This window comes from Aotus nancymaae, unplaced genomic scaffold, assembly GCF_030222135.1.
Source record: "Aotus nancymaae isolate 86718 unplaced genomic scaffold, 86718_ANA_hifiasm-v0.15.2.pri h1tg000828c, whole genome shotgun sequence".
Lineage (NCBI taxonomy): Eukaryota > Metazoa > Chordata > Mammalia > Primates > Aotidae > Aotus > Aotus nancymaae.
In genome coordinates, this window is record NW_026989244.1 from 133 (window position 1) to 10,243 (window position 10,111).

Below are 10,111 nucleotides of genomic sequence, written 5' to 3' on the forward strand. Positions count from 1 at the left end.
GGCATCACTGCCTGCGGTGGGGGTCTGCTTGGGGACCCTATCTGTGGCTACACTGCCCACCCCAGGGAGCCTGTTGGGGCGCTCTCCCGGGCTGTGCTGCCCGTGGCAGGGGGTTGGTTTGCGGGTGCCATCGAGTGCTGCAGTGTCTAAGGCAGGGGCGGGGGCAGGTTAGGGGCTGCCATCGTGTGCTACACTGCTGGTGGTGGGGGATGGGGTGTTGGCACTGTCTTGGGGCTACACTGCTGGTGGTGGGGGATGGGGTTTTGACACTATCCTGGGGCTACGCTGCCGGTGGCAGCGGATTAGGGGCTCTGTCGGAAGCTGCACTACCAGTGGCAGGCGTGGAGGTTTCGGTGACAGCGGTGGTCTCTGAGAGAGGAGTGGTCCTGCTCTCCCCGGACTCTCAACTCTAAAGGACCATCTCCTCCCGCGGGGCGGGCACATGTTTCTGTGAAAATCCTGATCACAGCAGGGCACCCAGACCCATCATGGTTCCCAGGCCTGAGCCCTCACATTCTGTGCTGCAGAGCCTGCCAGGGATGCCCAGGCATGCAGTAGCAGACACCGTGGGGTGACAGGGCCCTGTGGGTGGAGGTCTCAGGAGTGGGAACCGGCACATTGGTGGGGAGGGCTGGCTGGGTCTGAGTTTCTGCTGCTCCTGCTTCCCGAGCACAGCCTGGGTGGTCCCGGTGGTTCCTGTGGAGCGGGAAGCCCAGGCCCCATCGTGTCTCCAGTCTCCACTCCCTAGCCAGTTTGGGCCAAAAGGAGATGCTGTGGACTGTGGAGGGTGGGTGTGAGTGCCTTCACTGAAACTGGCCCGTGCCACCCAGTGGCCAGCAGGACAAGGTGGGGGTCTAACGCTACCACTCTCCGTGTCCCGTTCTAGGCTTTTCTGGCTTTGCCCGCCCAGCTGCTCCATGCCAGGAGAAGGCAGATCCATCTGCTGCATGCTGGAGGCTGGAGCCTGGAGCCTGTGGCACCACGGCTCGCCTCGCTGCGGTGGGTGGCAGCGACGGAGACTGCAGAGCGCCGGAGAGGTAGGAGCGTGGCTGGCTGCCACCGGGGCAGGGACAGGGGTGCAGAGGTGGCCAGGTGGCAGCCTCTGAGGCGGCCTCAGTCCCCGGGTCTCCCCCTGCTGGTTACTGCAGGCAGAGCTGGGGCTGCCACCGCTTCTGCCGCGTCGTGTGCAGGTGGCAGCTACGGTTGAGCCCGTGGCAGAGGGTGGCAGTGCCTGTTCCCGCCCTCCTCCTTTTCCTTTTCGACCCTGGTTCAGGGTGCTGGTCACAGGTGCTGCGTACCCTACAGCCACTGAGATGGGGCTGGATGCCAGTTCCAGTCCTCCTCCTGCTTCGAGGCCTGATTTAGGCACCGCAGCAGGGTCTGGCCCTTGGGTCCGCGTTGCTGCTGGAGGCGGGCAGGATCCTGGGTTGCCACCACACTGCTGAATGCCATCTATAAGTGGCAGGTGCAGCAGAACGCACGGGAGGCTGCAGGGCTGGTCTCAGACAGCCTGGGGGTCGCCCAAGGCACCTCCCCCTAACCCTACGACCCGTGCATCCTTGGCCCAAGCCCAGAGTGTGGGGTCGCGGGCTCTGGGCCCACTGCAGCACCCACGATGAGGCTGAGCACCGGTTTCCATCACCTTGCAGCTGTGCCGCCGACAACCTAGATTAGGCGCCGTGGTGACATCCGGTCCCGGGTTTCCTGCTGCTGGTGGGGGAGGACAGGGCCAGGGGTTGCCACCGATAGTGACTTGCGCCGTCTCCAGGTGGGAGCTGTAGCTGAGCCCCTGGCAGATTCTGGCAGGGCTGCTCCCCGAGGGCGTTGAGGGCCGTGGAGTGTACCGCGCCATCCCCCACCCTAGGGTCCACTTTTCCTTGGGCCTGGCCCAGAGCACAGGTTTGCAGGCGCTGGGCACTGTAGTAGACACAGAGTTGTGACTGAGCACCTCCTGCCCTCCTGCATCTGCGGGCTGACTGTGGCAGTATCTGTTCCTGGGTTCCATGCTACTGGGGCCAGTGTCCAGGGATGCCACCGCTGCTGCCCCATGGCATGTGTAGGCTGCTGCGGCAGCTGATCCCAGAGCAGAGGCTGTCAGAGCTGGTCCCAGATAGCCTGAAGGTCGCCTAGTGCACCAGCCAAAGGGTCCGTTCTTTCTTGGCCCACGCCCAGAGTGAGGATTGCAGGCTCTGGGCACTGCACCACTGGCATGGGGAGACGAGTGGAGGGGGCTCCCTTACCTGCTCCACACAAAGCCCAAGTTGTCAGGAGTCAGCTCTCTCTCCAGCATGCCCCAGTCTCATCCTTGGTTAGCCCAGAGCACAGAGAGGCCCACTCAGTCCTGGCTCCATATCTTGTGCCAGGCAGGCACAGAGGCACAGAGCCCGACAGCCTCAGCAGCTTTGTCTGCGGCTGGGCGCCTCATCTTGACCATCTGCCCAGGCGGGCACAGCCTCCAGCATTGCTTCCCAGACAGCTCCAGGGTGCTTCCTCCCTGGCCCCTTCTTCCGGTTCCCAGACCCAACAGCAAACCACCCCCACCCCAGGCAGCACATCTGTTGCCCGTGGGGCACTTACTGCTTGGCCTCCCAAAGTGCTGGGATTACAGGTGTGAGCCACTGCGCCCAGCCTGTGGGAACTGTTTTAAATGTTGGCCGAGAAGAGGAAACCTTGAAAAGTGGCAGGGAAACAGCATTTCCTGACCGCACGCCCCACACCAGCCAGCTATCAAAAGCTCCGCTAGGAAAACATATTCAGAGAGGTCTGGTAACTTACCTCAGGTCACACAGCAGGTGAGAGGCAGAGTGGTAGGCGAACCCAGGCCTGCTGGGCTAGTTTCTCCCCCCGTCACGTGGCCCTGGGCCACCTCTCAGGCACAGCAGAAACCCACCCAGGAAGACAAACCTCGAAGGCTTTCCAAACTTGAAAGTTTGGGAAGTCGGGAAATCTCTCGTGCAAGGCTGAGACCTTTGACGCCCCTGGGGGAGTGGACTTAGGGGAACTGGGCCGTGCGTGTGAACGCTAGGCTGATGAAATTTACCTCCATTCATACGTTGGAGTGTTGGGGAGGTCCCTCCACACACACGTCGTCGTCATCACAGCTCCCATAGCCCGGGTCCCCCTCTGCACACCCCACAGAGGGACCTGAGGTGATGGCTTTGGCCTTGTGATCGTTGGTGCTGTTGAACTTGTGGCCCTGAGGCTGGCCGCCTCGTGGAGGTCTGACTGGGATCATAGCAGCTGACTGGTCCCCAAGGCCCGGGGAAGTTTCCAAAGCAGCTTTCTGACCTAGCTTGGAATGGGGAGGTTGGCTTCTAAGCTTCACTGTCTCAGATCATTAGAAATGGAATTTTTACTTCGGTAGCTTCTCGTGACGTATGGAGGGTTTTTCTTTGCACTGAGGATTCAGCTTTCAATTCTGGCCCTGAGCTGCCTTGGGGCCCGGGGAGTAAGGACAGCCCCTACCTCCTCGTGCAGAAGCCCCCTTGACCCTTTCATTCAGAGTTCCCCACACACCTCTGGGCTTCTGTCTAGCATACAGAGCTATAGCTTTGATTGCATGTTGATCCATCTCAAGTCAGACTCCGGGGGGTGGGGGGCACAGCCAGGCCATGGATGCTGAACAGACCCCCAAGGGAAGCCCAGGCTGGACACGGGACCAGTGCAACCACAGCATGTTGTGGTGGGGACCCCTGCAGTGCGCAAACAACGTGACTGTGGGGTGCGCCTCAGGCAGAGCTGGGATTCCCACCCAGTCCCTGCACCTCCCAAGCCCCAGCCCCCAGCTTCAGGCTGCACACTGTCCCTTCCCAGACCCACGCTGTCTCACAGCACGTCTCTGTCATGTGCATTTGTCTCTGGAACTGCCCCCAGGAGCATAAAGCCCTCTCCAGCCCTAGACCCTGTGCTTGGGAAGGCAGAGGCGGGCGTCTGCTCAGAGATTTTGTGTTTTCAAAATCTCTGGTTACTTGGGTTTCTAACCCTTCCCCTCAACTATGTAGATGGTATTCTAGTGTTTCCCTGAATTTTCTATCACAGAGGAAAAGCCAGGGTCAGTCTGATTTGCATTCATTTCTAGGTACTTGTCTCAGATCCTGGAATGGTTTAAAGTTTTCCAGCATTTCAATACATATTCTGCCAGGATATGTCTATGTGAGGATTTCTTTTTATAGAACATGATTTTTTTAAAGGTCAAGAAAAAGTGTTCTCTTTGTTGTTGTTGTTGTTGTTGTTGTTGTTGTTGTTGTTTTTCATTAGCTTGTTGTTCTACTCTATTCTGAAAATTTTATTATATTAATATTGGAGTTTTAAAATTGGGTTTCACAGAGCTCTCCTTCTCATCACTTTGATTCAGTTATCCTTTTCCTCTATGTTCTTGGAGAACTTCTCCAACGTAGTCTTGAAATCACTGATTTGATTTTCTTTTTTTTGCAGTATCAGTCTTGCTGATAAATATCTTCATGTGGATACTTAAATGCTTTTTGATTCCTTGCAAATCTTTTTTTTTTTTTTTTTTTTTAAATTGTACTTTAGGTTCTGGGTTACATTTGCAGGTCATGCAGGATTGTTGCATAGGTACACACATGGGAATGTGGTTTGCTGCCTCCATCTCCCCGTCACCCACATCTGGCATTTCTCCCCATGTTACCCCTCCCCAACCTCCCCACCGTCCCCCACTGTCCCTCCCTCGGCCCTTGCAACAGACCCCAGTGTGTGATGTTCCCCTCCCTGTGTCCACGTGTTCTCATTGTTCAACGCCTGCCTATGAGTGAGAGCGTGTGGTGTTTGATTTTCTGTTCTTGTGTCAGTTTGCTGAGAATGCTGGTTTCCAGATTCATCCACGTCCCTACAAACGACATGAACCCATCGTTTCTTAGGGCTGCATGGTATTCCATGGTGCATATGTGCCGTATTTTCCTTGTCCGGTCTATCGTCGATGGGCATTTGGGTCGGTTCCGGGTCTTTGCTATCGTAAACAGCGCCGTTATGAACGTACGTGTGCGTGTGTCCTTCTAATAGAGTGATTTATAATCCTTTGGGTATATTACCCAGTATTGGGATTGCTGGATCAAATGGAATGTCTATTTCTAGGTCCTTGAGGAATTGCCACACTGTCTTCCACAATGGTTGAACTAGTTTACACTCCCACCAACAGCGTAAAGGTGTTCTATATCTCCACATCCTCTCCAGCGTCTGTTGTCTCCAGATTTTGTAATGACCGCCATTCTAACTGACGTGAGATGGTCCCGCAATGTGGTTTCGGTTTGCATTTCTCTAATGACCAGTGATGATGAGCACTTTTTCATATGTTTGTTGGCCTCATATATGCCTTCTTTTGAAAAGTGTCTGTTCGTATCTTTCTACCACTTTTGCTTTTTTCTCGTAAATCTGTTTCAGTTAGTTCTTTGTAGATTCTGGCTATTAGCCCTTTGTCAGATGGGTAGATTGCAAAATTTTGTCCCATTCTGTTGGTTGCTGGTTCACTCTGTTGATTGTTTCTTTTGCTGTACAGGAGCTCTGGAGTTTAATTAGGTCCCAGTTGTGTATTTTGGCTTTTGTTGCCAGCGATTTTGGTGTTTTAGTCATGAAGTCCTTGCCTATGTTACATATATTCCTTTTCATCTCCTTCCATTTCATTTTTCTTTCTTTTTTTTCTTTTTCTTTTTTTCTTTTTCGTGAGACAGAATCTTGCTCTGTTGCCTAGGCTGGCGCGCAGTGGCACAATCTCGGCTCACTGCAACCTTTGCCTCCTGGATTCAAGCACTTTTCTGTCTTTGCTTCCTGAGTAGCTGGAATTACAGGTGCCCACCACCACTCCTAGCTAATGTCTTGTATTTGGGAAGTAATTAGGTCAAGAGAGCATGAACCTACAGATTAGTGCCTTATAGAAGGGCTGGGGGAACTAGCTGCGATCACGAGTGAGAGTCACTTCGCCAGTCTTTGTTGTTGACTCTTAGAAGGTGTCTGCATATCCCGGATATTAATCCTTATGAGATACACTGTTTGCAGATATTTTCTCCCATATTGTGGGCTGCCTCTTTATTCCGTTGATTCTGCCCAAAACTTCTCTTTACTCGTAGAGCAAAGGTTGTGTCTCTCTAAGCCAAGTTTGTTCCCTTTGCTTCTCTCCATGGAAACAACAGTATTATCATTCTACTCGTGTATTCAGAGAACTCCTATTCACTCTTCAAAATCCACCTCAACAGTCCTCAACTCAGGAGAGCCTTGTCTGTCAGGCCCCTCCTCCCCCAAAACTAATTAAATAAAACATTTAAGTAAAATGTAGGCAACCCCTTTGCCCAGTGTCAGACTCTGTGCCTGAGTGAGCTTCTCTGCTTGTCCTTTCATGCTCTTGTAATTCTTTTTTTGTGTGTTTGTTTGAGATGGAGTCTTGCTCTGTTGCCAGGCTGGAGTGCAGTGGTGAGATCTCGGCTCACTGCAACCTCTGCCTCCTGGGTTCAAGCGATTCTGCTGCCTGAGCCTGCCACCATGACCCACTAATTTTTTTGTGTCTGTAGTAGAGATGGGGTTTCACTGTGTTAGCCAAGATGGTCTCTATCTCCTGACCTCGTGATCTGCCTGCCTCAGCCTCCCAAAGTGCTGGGATTACAGGCTTGAGTCACCTCGCCCAGCCTCTCTTTTATTTTTAAGATGGAGTCTTGCTCTTTCACCCATGCTTGAATGCAGTGGCATGATCTCAGCTCACTGCAATCTCCAACTCCCAGGTTCAAGTCATTCTCCTGCCTCAACCTCCCTAGTAGCTGGGGTACAGGTATGCACCACCACGCCAAGCTAATTTTTGGTGTTTTTAATAGAGACAGGTTTTTACCATGTTGGCCAGGCTGGTCTCAAACTCCTGACCTCAAGTGATTCACCCGCTTTGGCCTCCCAAGGTACTGGGATTATAGGCATGAACCACCGCACCCAACCTGGTCCTGTAATTCTCTCTGGGCACCCTGGCCCTGCGAGCTGCAGGAGGGCAGTTGGGGCCAGGCCCCGAGCAGCCCCCTGGTAGGTGTTGAGTGAATGAGTAGGGGTGGGGGGGGGGGAGGCTGGGGAAGGTACCCAGGATGTGTTCCTCCCACCCCCCAGCCTTGTCAGGCCTCCAGCTCCTGCTGAGCTCTTGCATGGTGGCCCTTTCCCACTTACAGCTCACTGCCTTGGACTAGGTCCCAGCCGATGGCCTGGCAGAACTGTCCTCTCTCTGTTCTTACCCAGTACGACCTAGATGGGAGCCAGTAAGCACATGGAATGAGCATAGCCCTGAGGGGTCAAAAGTGTGTGAGGAAGAAAGGGAGGGAGGGAGGGAGGAAAGGAGGGAATGGAGGGAAGGAAGCACAGGAGGGAAAGAGGGAGGCAGGGAGGCAGGGAGGAAGGGAGGGAGGGAGGAAGGGGGCAGTGAATGACTGCGCATACAAAGGAGTGAGTGAATGAATGCCCAAACCAAGAAATGAGTGAATGAATGCACACACAGAGGAATGAATGAATACACATAAAGGAATGCATGCACACAACAAAGAGTGAATGAATGAATGCTCACAAATGAATGAATGAGTGAATGTACTCACCAAGGATTTAGTAAATGAACGCACATACAAAGGAATGAGTCAATGTATGAATATGCCACTTGTGGGGTGTGAAAAAGGCCTGAAGAGACCCTCAGATGAGAGGCCCCCACATGTGCCTTTGCTGCTGAGGGACCTGGACATGCCGGTGCCTGGGAGAAGGGCTTGTGCTTGGGGTGAATTGGCTCACCGGTGACTCATCAAGTGTCACAAGTAACCCTGAGCAGCAGGCTCCCCCTCCCGAGCCTTAGCCCCACCAGATGTAACATGGGTTAGAAGAACGACCTCATGGCGCTTTTCTGAAAATTCAGTGGATGAAACTTGGTGGCTCACACCTGTAATCCCAGCACTTTGGGAGGCCAAGGCGATTAGATCACTTGAGCCCAGGAGTTTGAGACTAGCCTGGGAAACAGTGAGACCCTGTTTTGTTAAAAAAACAAAAATGAAAATTCAATGGGGTGATGGGTGTGCCAGTTCTAGAGCTGTGACATTTGTTTATTTGGTTCAACCCAAGCCACTTCAAACAACTGAGCCTCCCCAGCCGGTGGGCCAGGCCTCTCAGTGCCACTCTGGCCGAGACCGTGTGTGTGTGTGTGTGTGTTGCTCTCTCATACACACATACTTGTCGAATTTGCATGCTCTGACACAGACACACAGTCATACTTCCTTTTTAAAAGCTTTTATTTTTAAAGGCACGATCTTGCTCCGTCGCCCAGGCTGGAGTGCAATGGCACAATCGCAGATCACTGCGATGAACGCCTTCCGGGTTCAGGGAATCAGTGGAGGCGGCGGCCCGCCCCGCCCCGCCCCGCCCCGCCCCGCCCCGCCCCGCCCCGCCCGGAAGTAGAGGAGGCGGCGCCCGACCGGAGGGAGTCAGCGGAGGTGGTGTCCCGGCCCGGCCCGGCCCGGCCCGTCCGGAGGGAGTCAGCGGAGGCGGCGACCCGACCCGACCCGACCGCAAGGAGTCAGCGGAGGCGGCGGCGGCCCGGCCCGGCCCGGCCCGGCCCGGCCGGAGGGAGTCACCGGAGGCGGCAGCCTTGCCCGACCCGGCCGGAGGGAGTCACCGGAGGCGGCAGCCTTGCCCGACCCGGCCGGAGGGAGTCACCGGAGGCGGCAACCCGACCCGACCGGAAGGAGTCAGCGGAGGCGGCAGTCCGGCCCGGCCCGGCCCGGCCCGGCCCGGCCCGGCCGGAGGGAGTCAGCGGAGGCGGCAGCCCGGCCTGGCCAGAAGTAGTCAGCAGAGGCCGCGGCGCGGTCAGAGCGAGTTTCTTTGCAGAAGCCGTGGTGGCTTCCACGTGATGGTTGAGGACTACACACATCTCTGCGGTAAGTGGCGGGGACTTGTACCCCACCGGGAATCCTCCCGACCTCCCTGTTCCTTCTCCGCGGCTCCGTGCTTTCCAGTCCTGACTTCTTTGTGGGCATTTGGGCCCCAGTCGTCCGTGTGGGGGCGGTTGTAGGGTACTGGCTGTGACAGCGTCCACAACCCTGCCGGGAAGGCTGTGTCCATGCATCCTAGACCTGCATCCAGTGTCTAGGAGTGCACAGGCCCTGAGCCATGGTGAAGTCTGGGACCTGGATCCCTCCGAGCCCCACGGCCCTCTGAGCTGGAGTATCCTACCTACAGTGTATGAGTTCCTTTTTTCTAAAACCACACCTGCATTCCTCCTCTTTTTTTTTTTTTTTTTTTTTTTTAAGAGACTGAGTCTGGCTCTTGTCACCCAGGCCGGAGTGCAGTGCCGCAATCTCAGCTCACTGAAAGCTTCACCTCCCGGGTTCAGGCAGTTCTGTCTCAGCCTCCTGAGTAGCTGGGACTACAGACACCCACCACGATGACGCCTGGCTACTATTTGTGTTTTTAGTAGAGGTGGGGTTTCACCATATTGGTCAGGCTGGTTTCAAACTCCTGACCTCAGATAATCCGCCCAACTAGACCTCCCAAAGTGCTGGGATCACAGGCGTGAGCCACCTTGCCGGGCGAATTACGTTTTCCTAATGAATAGCTCATTTTGAGGACGTAATCTCTTACCTGTTTTTCGATTTTATGTCTGCAGGATTGCCTGGTCAGGTTCTAGATTGGATTTTTCTGCTACTTGGTAGTGTTTTTCTGTGTGTGTGTACACGTTGGTCTCACCGTTTCAGATCCTTCTGAGTACGTGGGCCTACCTGCTCCGAGCCGGCTTAGAGTTGAAGGAGTAGTAGCTGCCCATGCTGGAGGCTGGAGCCTGGAGTCTGCAGTATCCCCTCGCCTCGCCTCGCTGTTGCGGTTGCGGTTGGTGGCGGTGACGGAGACTACAGCGCAGCTGGAAAGGTAAAAAGATGGTGGGATAGGTTCGCCGTCCTGGCCCGCACAGCCTGAGGCATGGGGGACGGCTTGCGGGTGCCCTGCCATGGGCAGTGGGCACTATCCAGGGTGTCGCTGCTGGTGTTGCGGGGGCTGGTTGGGGGGTTATTTGAGGCGCCACTGCCCGCATAGGGGAGAGGGTTGGGGGCCCTTTCCTGGGATGTGCTGCCCATTGCTGGGGGCTGGGGTGGGGCCTGTCCCA

The 10,111-nt window shown here is 55.2% G+C and overlaps 1 long non-coding RNA gene across 1 annotated transcript; it reads left to right on the plus strand.

Moving 5' to 3' along the window:
• The first annotated feature begins 365 nt into the window (after nucleotides 1-365).
• On the plus strand, nucleotides 366-7,525 carry LOC110568548 (uncharacterized). The gene is made up of 2 exons (XR_002478804.2): nucleotides 366-7,011; nucleotides 7,152-7,525. It is a non-coding gene; the product is annotated as an uncharacterized LOC110568548 (long non-coding RNA).
• The last annotated feature ends 2,586 nt before the right edge of the window (nucleotides 7,526-10,111 follow it).